The following is a 13,797-nucleotide window of genomic DNA, read 5'->3' on the forward strand; positions in this document are numbered from 1 at the left end:
TCCAGAATACAAAGTATTATTTTCTCTGGATACTGTTTTGTAAAATTTGTATAGCTCTGTTGTAAGCACAACATTATTGAATGTGCACTTAAATAGAAGAGGGACATTCCTCTGTATGATGAACTTTCTCAGCTCAACACCACCAACACCCTGTTCTATACTCACCTGAGAAAGCAAAAAAAAAAAAAATCCCCACAATATTTATCTGTGTCATTGAAAGTTAGCTCTAAAATGCCCTAAAATAGGACTTGGATGGCATAAGAGAAGAGGCTACCATTCTCTGAGGATGGCTGCAGGTCATTCATGAGATTTACAGTGTATTCCTTGATAGCCTTCATTTTGTTGATGTAGCCTGAAATTCCTAAGAATCCTAGCTGCTCCCCAACCAACTTTTTGAGAGCATCACTTTTTAGGGCTTCAGTCTGAGATCACAGATGATAGTTTCCTTGACTTTGACTTCCCAACATTTCTAACAGGTATAAATACCTAATTCCAATGTTAAAACACTCACACCAGAAAACATAAAGTGGATTTAGTTTTCCCAACTAATTCCAGATATAAAATGCAGTGTTTTCTCTGCTGCAGTTATAAGCCATTACAGGTGCCTGACACATTGCTGATAAAGAATTTGCTTTGAGTTGGTGATGGTTTCCTTGATACCTAAAAATCTGGAATGCTAATGAGAACATCCACCCAGTAAACACATTTTACCTCACATTTAACCATTCCTATAGTACTCCAGCCTGGGCTTCCAGAAAGCTACTTTTTGGAGAAAATTAAGATGAATCTGTGGCACAATGCATTTTAAATTGACTAAAAATGATTTAGTTTTACTTATTACATTTCCTCAAAAAAGAGGTTTATAAAACTAAATTCAATTCTTATATAATTTCTTGACTTGTAAACTGAAGTTTTCTGTCCTAAAATGGCATTTATAAAGAAATTTATCAAAATTAATGTGAAAGTTTCAGTCTAAAAACTGTCATATATTCTAACAGGTTACAAAAAATACAAAAAAAGCCAACTCAAAAACAGTTTATACCAAAGAATAAATAGCACAAGTCTTTGTATTATATGTTTCCAGAGTTCAAAAATTATGGTGATTTGATTTGCTCAATATAACACCTAAATTTACACTTTGAAGGTTATGAGAAAAGAATTCCTGTTTCATTTCAATAGACATCCTCATGAACATATATAATAGTTTAGACTTAAGTGTACATAATTAAATTGCTGCCTATGAAGGTGCAAAAATATTTAAAATGTTGTATTTAAAACATTGATTTGGGTTAATACATTATTGTTAACCAGAAAATAATATGCTTTTACTTTATTACTTGTCTGAATTAAATAAATAAAAGAATGTACACATATGTATAATGTCTCAGCATAACAGCTACTGAGTATTAGCTTAGTTTTAAAATTCTAAATAAATGTAAAAATAGAAATGCATAAATAACTATTTGGGCATACCCATAATAATATTTTTGATTATATTTAACAAATGTATTGTGTGTAAAACCCTAGAAGAAAAATTCACTAAAAAATATATTTTAACCTTAATACAGACCATTTTCTTTAATCAATACATAATATTTGTAAAACTGTGAAACAAGTTAGCATATCTGTACTGTTCTTTACCATTTAAAATGAGTAATGATGTATATAGGTATTCTCAAATGTTTGGATGTATCTTTTAAAACTCCATTAGTAAATTGAGTCTGACATTATTCAATTAAGCCAGTATTTTAAAATGCATTCAGGTTGTGGATGATGGGAAGTCATGGTGCTCAATGCAGAGCAAGATATTGTGTTGGATTTAAAGCTACTTAACATACTTTTGTGACAAAATTTATATAATATTTATCAAATTAGCAGCAGCATGAACCAAAATATCAAGTAGAATTGGGGAGAGAAAAATAAAATTGAAATTTAAAAACCCATAATGTTTCCATTTTATTTTCTACAATATGGGAAATAAGACCACTATTTGCAGCAAAACATTGCCATTTGATTCCTGAACAGGAAATTTCAAAGGCAGCAGCTGACCCAAGGGGCCCTATTGAGGACTGAAATGCCCACTTCCCATTTTCCAAGCCAGGGCTCTGGCTAGGCTAGACTATGAAGGGTATGTTTTTATAATTTGTTCACCCCAGCAGGTGCCTTTTTCTTGTTTATCCTCCAGAGATAGTGCATTTTCCTAATTGGACAGTCCAGAGTGTATGCTTTTCCTATTTTGCACAGAGCACTGAATGCTTGGCCATCCTGCCTCTCTACCCATTGGACTAGGAGCACTGTGAGACCAAGGAGACCCATCTTCAGGGAAGTGATACACACACAAACTGGATCAAAGCCGACAAACTCAGGTTAGAAGGCATGTAATTGAATACGGTATGAAGATGGAAACTGATGAATTGTGCCCATTTTCCACGGATTCAGCTGCTGCAGAGGTACCTTTGTTTTCATAAAACTCTCTGTAAGAGGTCAGTTCCATTTAGAAGTGTTTAATCAATGAGAATTTATTTAAGAAATCACTTATTGTAACATGGGCAGCATTCAAGAAAGTAACAAGTGATGAGGTTACCCAGACACCAGCACCAGTGGAAACATTACCACTATGCTGTTGAAGAGGACCAGAAAGAGCCAGAGCAGTAGGAAGAGGCTGACATCATGAACTGAATGAATCATACCCAAAGTGAAGCCCCAGAGAGTACGAGCAGGAAAAAATGCCCTGATTTTTCTCCTTTTGCCCTCTGTTCCTCATTTTCCTTGCCAAACCCCAAAAGAAGACAGGACAGGGGAGCTCAGGCAACACAACCTTGAGGATCAGACTCTTGGGGCACAGAGGAGAGCAATTGCAAGGTGAGACATTACTACCACAAGATGCAAATGACAACACGAACAACCATGATGTTGGGGACAGGTAGATTTAGTGAGCCTTAATCTATGCTAAGGATTTCCCCTCAACCTTATGAAGTCAGTTCTCTTATAATCCTGGTTATACAAATGGAAAAATTAAGGCAAAGAGAAACTAAGTTACTTGTCTTCTATGGTACACAGCCAGTAAGTACACTTTTTGTGGTACACAGCTAGTAAGTACTTCTCTGGGACACATGTTACATAGTATAACATAAAACTAGTGGGACCTTGTCTCAAAATGAAATTAAAAAGGTTGGAGATGTAGCTCAGTGGTAGACTGCTTGTCTAGCATGCAGAAGTTTTAGGGTTTGATCCCTAATATTATCCCCCTTCCCCAATAAAATGGTTTCAAAATAAATTACAAAGTTAGCCCTAAAAAGGCTTTGCTAAGGAGCATTTTCAACTGAGAAATTCTAATCTTTATTAGAGTTCAGCTCTGATTGTGACCTTATTTTCAACAGAGGGTCATGGTCTGTGCCATGTGTGAAATCCATGAGAGGTACCCCTAAGCCAACATGTGAGGCCCCTGAACTGAAATCTTGGCTTCACTTAGTGAATATCCTCACCTTCATCCCCCTACCCTCCAAGTACATATTGTCATGTTAGGTGGCAATAGTTAATATTCACTGGGCATTGGGCACATCTCGGGCACTGTGCAGAGTGTAAGTTGTGCTACTTCTCAATAACTCTATGAAATGAAAGGCAATTTTATACTTGAAGAAACTGAGTTTTAAGGAGATTGAATGATGCAGCCACAAAAGTCCAGCTAGGAAGTTGATCTGACACAAATGGTTTCACTCCTGCTCTTACTCTTTAAGCCACTAGTTCTCTGAGTATAGGAAACAGATGAAGATTTTAAACCAGCCTAGAACTTTGGATAATTCTTCAGGAAAGCTACAGAATAAAGGAGATGAATAAATAGTGTGGGCAGAACAGTGGGGAAGATTTCTCCAGTGGCTCAAGTAGTAATAATTATAAAGGACTCTGGAGAAGAATTGGGCCAAAAGAGTTATGTAAGGATAATGTAAAAGCAGCTGGATTAAGGAATACTGTGTGGAGAAGAATAAATACTAAACTGCAAAAGTCAAACTGGAATCTCTGTAAATGGCAGAGACTGGAAATAAAATTTTTGGTTATCATTTTTTATTTCTTCAATCTCCCAAACTTGTCATGGTTATTAATCTTCTCATTTTTTAAATCAGGATATAACATACAAAGAGAGAAGTATATAATCTTAAATGTTTGACCTAAAGATATGATTTAAATGTTTAACATGTAAAGAAAGCACAAATTTTTTAATGTTTATATTTGGGCATCCACCATATACATAAATACAGAATATCCACATGCCCCACAGGCTTCCTGGTGGACCTTCCCAGTCAGTTTACTCCAACACCCTCCCAGGAAACTACTATTCTAGTTATCTTTTACTGTGGATTGTTTGAGATTCATACAAATAGAAATATAAATATCCTCTTTGTGCACAGCATCTTTTGGTTTTATCTGTGGGGTTATCTGTGGTTCTATAGGGAGCAGTCCATTCTATCACTCTGCTCCATATCCCATGCTGGACATACCACAGTTTGTTTACCCACTCTATCATGGATGGACTGGAGGTTAGTTTCCATATCAAGATTATAAATATCCTTGTTAATATCTATGTGGATGTAATGACCGCTTTCCATAGGCAGACATCTAGGTTTTGGGTTAGTCATATGTTGAGCTTTAGTATATAACCAGCTTTTTCAAAGATGATTGAAAATTTAGGCTCCCCAAAACAGCATGCAGCAGTTACAATTTCTCTACATTCTTACCAACACTAGCATTTTCTCTTTTGTTTGAGTGGTATTTTGTATTTTTAATTTGGATTTTCCTGATAAGTAATCACATTTGTCACTTTTTCATATGCCTTTTTTTCCCATTTGCATATATTTTTGAGGTGTCTTTTCAAGTTCTCCCATTTTTAAAATTAGGTTTTCTTTCTTTTTAATGGATATATTAGAGGACTTAATGTTTTGGATGTGCAAGTTTTGTTGTTTGTATTGCAAATACTTCTTTCCAGTCTGTGACTTGCGTTTTCAATTTCAAAGGGTGTATTTTGATTATCAAAAGTTTTTAAATTTTAATAAAGTATTATCTTTCAATCATTAACTCTGTTGAATTAGGTTGAATGATTTAAAGTGATCTGAACTGGTACTATTCTTTGTGTAAAAGCTTATTTTTAAATTTAATTGTTTATCAAATGTGTTTAACACATTAAAAATGTACATATTTATGGAGTACCATGTGGTGAATAGTTAAATGTATATGTTGTGTAAATACAGATTAAATTTATTTAACATTTATAAAGTGCTTTAGATTTTTCTTTCTTCTTTTGTCAGTTTTGTTGTGCTTTTCAAGGGATGTTTCTATGTTAGCTAAATGAATTGACATAATGTGATTTAAAATGTTCTTTTAAAATAAATAATATTAAATAAAATGTCCTTTTATGGTATGCCACACAAGTTTTATCTTTTTAAAAAAAATCATTTTTACCAGTGGTTTATAAATTATATTAATCTCTATTTTTAAAAATTAACTTTGGTTTTGTTGACTGTATCTGTTATTGGTGTATTTTTAATTTCCATTGATTATTCTCTTATCTCCATCAATCTTTCTTTGGCTTTGATCTATGCTGTTCTTTTGACTTCCTGAGAAAGATTAAATTACTGATTTTCAACCTTTTTTTCCCCAGTATATGTGTTATGGAACAAATCTCCCTTTAAAGACTACTTTGGCTATATCTCACAAGTTTTGATGTGATGTTTTTTATTTGGTTAAAACTATGTTCTAATTTATTTTGTGCTTCACTCTTTGACCCATTGGTCTTTGATGTGTATAACAGTCAACAGTCAAGCACGTGGGGATTCCCCATTTATCTTCCAGTGTTGATTTCTAGCTTAATTCCAGTGTGGTCAGTGTGAAAGAAATTCTTATATGATTGAGTATGTGGATATACATTGAGAGTGAGTTTTTGGCCCAGAATATATTTTATTTTGGTAGACATTTCATGAACACTGGTTGGGTGAAGATATCTCTGCAAATCAATTAGTTTCAGTCCTTTAATATTGTCACAAAAATAATTATATCAACTCTGTGCAACAGAATTATAATATAAGCTACATGTGAAATTTTAAAATATCAGTGGCAATATTTAAAAAGATAAGACTGAAAAATGAATTGATTTAATAATATATTTTATTTGAAACAATTTACATAAAATGTTATCATTACTGCACTTATTCAACATTATATATAAACTATTCTGAATTATTTTCATACAGTCTTCAAAGTCCAGAATGAATTTTATACTTTTAGTGTACCTCAATATAATGCTAAATTTTCATCTGAGTTATTTGATCTAAATTGATTTCATAAAATGTCACTTGAAAAAATATATTTGTATACCTAAGATGCTCAAAATATACTTTAAAATTTTCTAGTAACTGAATTAACTTCTAAATAATTATCTTTCTTTAATTTTTTCACTTACATTGACAAAACTGGTTGAAATTTTCTGAGTTGATTTGAGTTTGAAGCAAAAATCCTGCCATTCAAGGTAAGAAAATTCACTAAATCTTGAGTCAAAGTATTATTATTATATATTATATACTTTATATACTTTTAAAAAAATATTTTGCAAATTGAAAGATGACTTTATGAGTTTTAAAAATACAACTTTCAATTTTTTCTTATAGGTTTTGAAATCAATTTTCATAATGCTGTTAATAACAAATATTTTGTATTTATGTTTAGAATAATCTATAAAATCATATTGCTGATTTGTATAATGAAAAATTTCAATTTCCACATAAATTCTTATTTCCATTCACTTATGTCACAAGTAAGCTTTTCCATTGGAACTTCAAATTTAATTCACTTGCATGCATTATGATATTAGTGAGTAAAAATAAGTCATTGTCAATTTTGTTTTGTATTATTAAATAGTTAGCAAGTATTTCTTGTTTTAAAACAAAAAAGAATTGTTTTAAAACAATTTTGAATTGAAGTTAAAAATCTAAGAAATCTGTAAAACTTTCCCATGATTCAACCAGTGAGCACTGGAAAAGAACACAAAATCACTATCTTCAATTTCTTCCTACAGTTCGATAAACTAATAAATGGGCGATTCATGTCTTCTACCCCCCCACATGCATACATTTTAATAACCATAGAAATAATATTTTTATAGAAATTGAAGCACAGATTTTTTGATATGCATCACACAGTAGAAAGGAGCAGTTGGGAAACTTCAGGTATCTGCTTGGAAAGGAAAGTGAACTTTTATTTTTGACCTAAGAGATGGAAAATTGATGTCTACAATGTGAGGGGGGAAATTAGTTATTTTGTATCTATGTGAAATCCTTCTTTCAAATTTAAAGTATTCAAAAACTAATGATACAAATTTGTGGTTTGGGGATATAAATTGATATCTTTTTAAAATAGTAAGGTGCTTGTGGCTGGGCTTGTGGCTCAAGGTTAGAGCACTCACCTAGCACAAGTGAGGAACTGGTGAGATCCTCAGCACCACATAAGGATAAAAAAATAAAATTTTTGTGTCCATCTTTGACTAATTTTTTTAAGTATTAAGGTGGTTTTGTCTTACAAAATGTTAATTGTGCAATGTTTTATATCATGCACATTTATCTGAAACTTCAAAAACTCGAAATTGTTCAATTTTGAATCAATTGATCTTTGCCATTGTTAATGGCATCTTGTACATTCCCAACAATCCTTTGGTGGCTTAATTTGAGATACTAATTTGTTTTGTAAAATATCTCCTTGGGTGTCTGCCTCATACTTTTTTTAACAAAATGTATAAAATGAAAAAAATAATTTATTTTTCCACTTCATGAAACATAATTGTGTCTCTGTGTGTTTGCAAAAGTTTAAACTTCTTTATAGCTGATCAATGTTATAATCACAGATCCTGTTAAAACACATTTTTTTTTATTGTTGGTCGTTCAAAACATTACATAGTTCTTAATACATCATATTTCACAGTTTGATTCAAGTGGGTTATGAACTCCCAATTTTACCCCGTATACAGATTGCTGTATCACATCAGTTACCCTTCCATTGATTGACATATTGCCTTTCTAATGTCTGATGTATTCTGCTGTCTGTCCTATTCTCTCCTATCCCCCCTCCCCTCCCCTCCCCTCCCCACCCCTTTTCTCTCTCTACCCCTTCTACTGTAAATCATTTCTTCATTTTTAAATGTTGTAGATATTTAATTTTGATTTTAAGTGATTGGACACTTCCATTACAATGCAAGAAATTTATAATAGTTCAAATCTATTTTAGTTGTTCTTTGCAATAATCTTAACACAGTTTATCTTCACATACATTTTAACCTATGCACTGTAATATAATTAATATTTATTTAGATTGGTCTTTTGGACTGCTCTTTTTTCTTTTCTGCAGCATTCTCTAAGTTTTTGTTTTTGTTTTGCTTTTATTTTGTTGGTCTAAAATGTTTGCATTCATTTTTTAAGGATATTTTGGCAAGATATAGAATTCTAGGTTGAGTTTTTCTTTCTTTCATTACTTTAAATATATCACTATTATTGTCTTAGCTTCCATAGTCTCTATGTCAAGTCAGCAATATTCTTATTGCTATTCCCCTAATAGTGATGTGTCTTATTTACTGGGACGGATTTTATATTTTTTTCATATTGTTTTATTTTTCTTCAGTTTAAATAGAATGTGACTAAAAGTGAGTTTCTATTTGTTTATTTTGCTTTGGCTATCATGAACCCATGTTGATGTATCAACATATTTAGAAAATTCTCCACAAGTTCTTTTTAATAATTCTTCTGGTTCATCATTTTTTTCTCCTTTTAATCTGAAACTCTGATTAGAATTTTTTTTTTTTGCAACTTCCCACATTCATTTTAATTTAGTGTGTGTGTTTGTGTGTGCATGTCTGTATGTTGCATCCTTTCTTCTTTCTGTGTGTCAGTATGGAAATTTTCTTCAGACTTGTCTTCCAAATCACAAATCCTCCCCCACCTGGCCAGGAGCGGGCGGGGCTGCGGGCGGGGCTGTGGGCGGCCTGCAAGGGTGCGATGCCCCCAGCACTGCTGCAGCGCTAGAGAATCCGCGTCCCAGCGCGGGTTGCTAAGCACACTGCTTCAGCGGGGCCCCCGCTGGCATAGCCGCCTTGTGCAGCGGCTCGCCAGGCGGGGCAAACTGAAAGCGCAGGGAGCACAGGGCCTGGGGCCTGAGGCACTGCCCTGCCGCGCCGCCTCCGCCCCCCACCCCCGAGCCTCCCCGGTGGCACCACCCCGATTCCCAACCCCCTCGAGCTCACCTTCTGGCTGTGCTGCGCGCGCGAGGCGGAGCAAGGCGCCCATGGATCTGAAGGGGCTAGAGCCTGCCCTGGCTCTGTGGCTGACTGGAGGACCACCGGGGACTGCGCTCACCAGCCGCTGGGCCGCGCAGCTCCGCGCCATTCCCGGGCGCAGACCCTCAGCCAGGCGTTGGAGGGCAGGGAGGAGCTCCCGGAATTGCAGGTGGTGCAGACTCGCTGTTCCATTCTCACCAGAGACCTCAGGGCCTGGGGCTTGACCCAGAGGTGCAGCGAGCCCCTCGGAGCGGCAGAAGCTATTTGACTTTGAATATTTAATATTCAAAATTATGTTAAATGAAGAATAAGAAATTTGTGTCTTGAGTTTTAGAAGGCTAAAGCAGGTTGTGGATTCAGTAAATGAAAAATTTCTGTGCTGGGGATTTAACCCAAGGCCTCATGCATGTTAGGCAAGTGCTCTGCCACTGAACTACATTCCCAGTTCAGGGGTTGGCAAACCATGGGCCACATTCAGCCCATTATATATTTTGATATGGCCTGCAAGCTAAGACTGGTTTTTACATTTTTTGATGAAAAACAAAATCAAAAGAAGAATACTGGAGCTGCGGGTGTGGCTCAGTGTTGGAGTGCCTGCCTGGTATGTGCGAGGCACTGGGTTTGATTCTCAGTACCATATAAAAATAAACAAATAAATAAATAAAACTAAAGGTATTTTGTCCACCTTAAAAAAATAAAGATATAGAATGCTTTGTGTCATGTGAAAATTACAGGAAATTCAGGTTTCTGTGTGCATAAAGACAGTTTTATGGGAACCTAGCCATGCTCATTTGTTTGTATATTGACTGTGGCGGTTTGGGGGTACAACAGCTGACTTGAGTAGTTATCATTGAGACCATATGGTCTGCAAAGCCTAAATATTTACCATTTGGCTCTTTACAGAAAAAGTTTGCTGGTTCTTGGTCTATTACCCAGTCTGTGCTCATTAAGTACTTATTGAATATTATGAGCTGTAGCTACACCTTGTCCATTGAAGGCTTTTGCAGGGAATAATTGCATTTATTTATTGAGAGAAAATTGATCACCTTGCCTTAGTATGGGTTTTTCTGACAGACCCCCCATTGAGCCCCGTTATGATACTCTTACTATGTCTAACTCTGAAGAATTCAGTTTCTGACAAAGTGTGTTATTAGATTCTATTCCTTTTTCAAAGAAGTATCCCAAGTAAGAGGTTGGAGAACAGCATGAAAGAACATTTTGCTTTACTCAAATTTAAGTCTATCATGTATTTTTCACAAAAAAAGATTGTTGTTATATTTTTAAATACTGGATTTTGTATAGTAATTTGTTACACAGATACCATGTGTAAGGTATGAGTTGTTGAAGTATTTATGTTGAAAAAATTGGGGGATTATTTATGGAGTGTATTAATATATTCCCTCACTTGATATTTATTGACCACCTATTATGTACAAATTTCACTACTGTTGTATTTGGTTTAGGATTAAAATGTTATATTCTTCCTTAAATAAAAGCTAAAATTGTAATTCAGGGGAAAAAAAGAACAAGTCACAAATCCTTTCCCATGGTTTCAATACTGATATTAACCCCATCAACTGAAAATTTAATTTCAATTATTTTATGTCTCATTTATAGAGGTTCAGTTTTACTCTTTTTATGAACTCCAGGCCTCTGCTCAAAATTTTTATCCTCTGTTCTATTGAATATATTAATAATAGTTATTTTAAAGTTCCTATCTGAAAGCTCCAATAAGTGAATCACACAGGGTTTCTTTTTATAGTTGGTTATTTTTCTTGGTTCTCATTCAATTGTTTCTGTTATATATCAAGATTTGCATTTTTTAATCAGTTTCCACATTGTGTAGAAAATTTTGGAGAAACTCTTAAGATATGTATTGTGTGAAACTATTAAGACATGAATGGTGTGAATCTATTAAGACATGAATGGTGTGAAAATACATTGTCTACAACGACTGTCTTGTAAAATTGTGTTATATGTGTGAAATATGAAATGAATTGTATTCTGTCATCACATGAAGAAATCAGGATAAATTTTTAAAAATTTAATTGAGGAAACTCTACGTGCTGCTATATTTCTGGAAAAACAAAAAGGAAAGGTTGTGGGTTGTTTTTATTCTGACAGGCAGAGAGATACTATTAGATCATTTTAATTCTTGTCCTTCTGATGTCATAACTAAAAGTCTGAGTTTTTTAAGTCACCCCAAATTTGTGTATCTTGAATAGCCATCTGCTTCCCAGCACTAGGCAGATGCAAAAATCTATGCTTACATATTTAGTCTTTCACTCTATGCCTTCTACTAATCTTGCATCTTAGATTTGAGTATATCAGATGACATCCCTGACTAGCAACAAATTCGTATACAGATTCCTTGTTCTTTCCTATGTGGCTTTTGACTCTGTGCAGCTGCTCTCTGTTGAACTCCTAGTTATAACTCCTCTGTGCAGAGAACCTATTTTATTTGGATTGCTTTTATTCATAGCATGGTATAACTATCAAGTGTACTCAATGCAAAGTTGTAAAAATGTGGATCTTACTCTTACTATTTAAAGAATGCATTCCTTTGAATTTTGTCCTGTGCCGCCTTTATCATTTTTGGGGGGGCTTGGATTTTCTTCAGCTCTTATAATTTTTGTTAGCAGGTTAATCCAACAATATATGCTGCTCTGTCAAATATTCAGCAAACTCTAGTTTCCTTCTCCTTAAGAAAGAGATACCTGGTGATGCCATGATCACTTTTGTCTTAGCACTTTGTTCTTTCAGCTCCCTAGATTTCCAGTGCAATATTTATTAATATTTATTTTTATGTGCTTTGTAGATTATTCAAAGAAAGATCTAAACAATGTCATTTTAGTAAGAATCAAGACAACATGGAACTATCTAGATATAGTTTGGTAATTGTGAATATGTATTATAAATGAAAAGTAACTCAAATTTAGAAAATAAGTTTCTTGAATTTATGACAATTTTTATTCCTCCTGTTTCCCTATGTACCTGCTGGCATTTCATAAGATTTAGGCTGTTATGGTAGAAGAGAAGAATTTCAATGAGGTATGTGTTTATGAAATGAAGAGAGGCTTAATTTACACAAAAACTTTTACAATGAGCTGGGTATGGTGGTGCACACCTGTAATCCAGGCTGCTCAGGAGGTTGAGGCAGGAGAATTGCAAGTTTGAGGCCGGCCTCAGCAACTTAGCAAGGCACTAAGCAACTTTGCAAGACCCTGTCTGAAAATGAAAAATAAAAAATGGCTGGAGATGTGTCTCAATGGTTAAGCATCCCCGAGTTCAATCCCTTATTAAAACAAGTAAATAAAGGGCTGGGACTGTGGTTCAGTGGTAGTGACCACCTAGCATGCACGAGGCACGGGGTTCAATCCTCAGCACCACAAAAAATATAAAATAAAATATTGTGTTCACCTAAAACTAAGAAATAAATATTTAAAAAAAACAAATAAAAATAAATATTTTACACCGAGAAAATAAATTATTACCCATAGAAGTTATAAGAAATATTTAGTAGAATATCTAAAAATATTAAAATATGACTTTAGTAAGGTCTCTGAATTAAAGGTGGATAGGGGCATCCCACACAGAGGATATCCAAATAACTAATGAAAAAGTGCTCAAAATCATTATTAGCACTTAACGGACTTTGAGATATACACATCCCCAAAACTTTTTAATGATTCTGTATTAATGTCAAAATAAAACTACAGAAAATCAAAAAAATAGCAACTGAAGCATCCATACACTAAGAGGGAGTGTGATTGTAGCAGCTTTAGAACACTGTCTGGTGGTATCAGCTAAAGTGGCACATGGTACACCTGTGACCCAAATGTTCCATATAGACACACAGTCTGAAGAGCAATTTATTTATATGTTCTCCAAAAGAGATATGCAAGAACATTTATAATAGTACTATTTGTGATAGCATCAAACAAGAAAGTTTCCAGATGGCCATTAAGATAAAAATGAACACATTTTTGCTATATTCACACATTGGAATAGTATGTAGCAATGACAATGGAAAACTACAAGTGTGTTCATGTGAACATTTAGATGAAATTCACAAACATATTAATGTTCAAAGGAATACTAAGTAATCACAAATAGCTCACGCCATATGATTCCATTTATACTAACATCAAAAACTAGCAGAACTAATACATTCTGTTAGAAGAGAAGGTAATTTGTTTTAGTCAGCTCTTTTACTGCTGCAACTAAAAAATCTGACCAGAACAATTTTAGGGGAAGAAAAGTTTATTTGGGGGTTCCCAGTTTGGGAATTCTCAGCCCATAGACACCAGGCTCCATTACTCAGGACGCAGAGTGAGGCAGGACATCATGCTAGCAGAGGGAATAAGCTCATGTGCTGATCAGAAATCAGAGAGAGGTCTCCACTTTCCAGATACAAATATATATCCCAAATGCCCACCTCCTACAGCCACACCCTACCTGCCTTCAGTCACCACTCAGTTAATCCATAT

Source organism: Urocitellus parryii, unplaced genomic scaffold (assembly GCF_045843805.1).
Source record: "Urocitellus parryii isolate mUroPar1 unplaced genomic scaffold, mUroPar1.hap1 Scaffold_45, whole genome shotgun sequence".
In the NCBI taxonomy this organism is placed as follows: domain Eukaryota; kingdom Metazoa; phylum Chordata; class Mammalia; order Rodentia; family Sciuridae; genus Urocitellus; species Urocitellus parryii.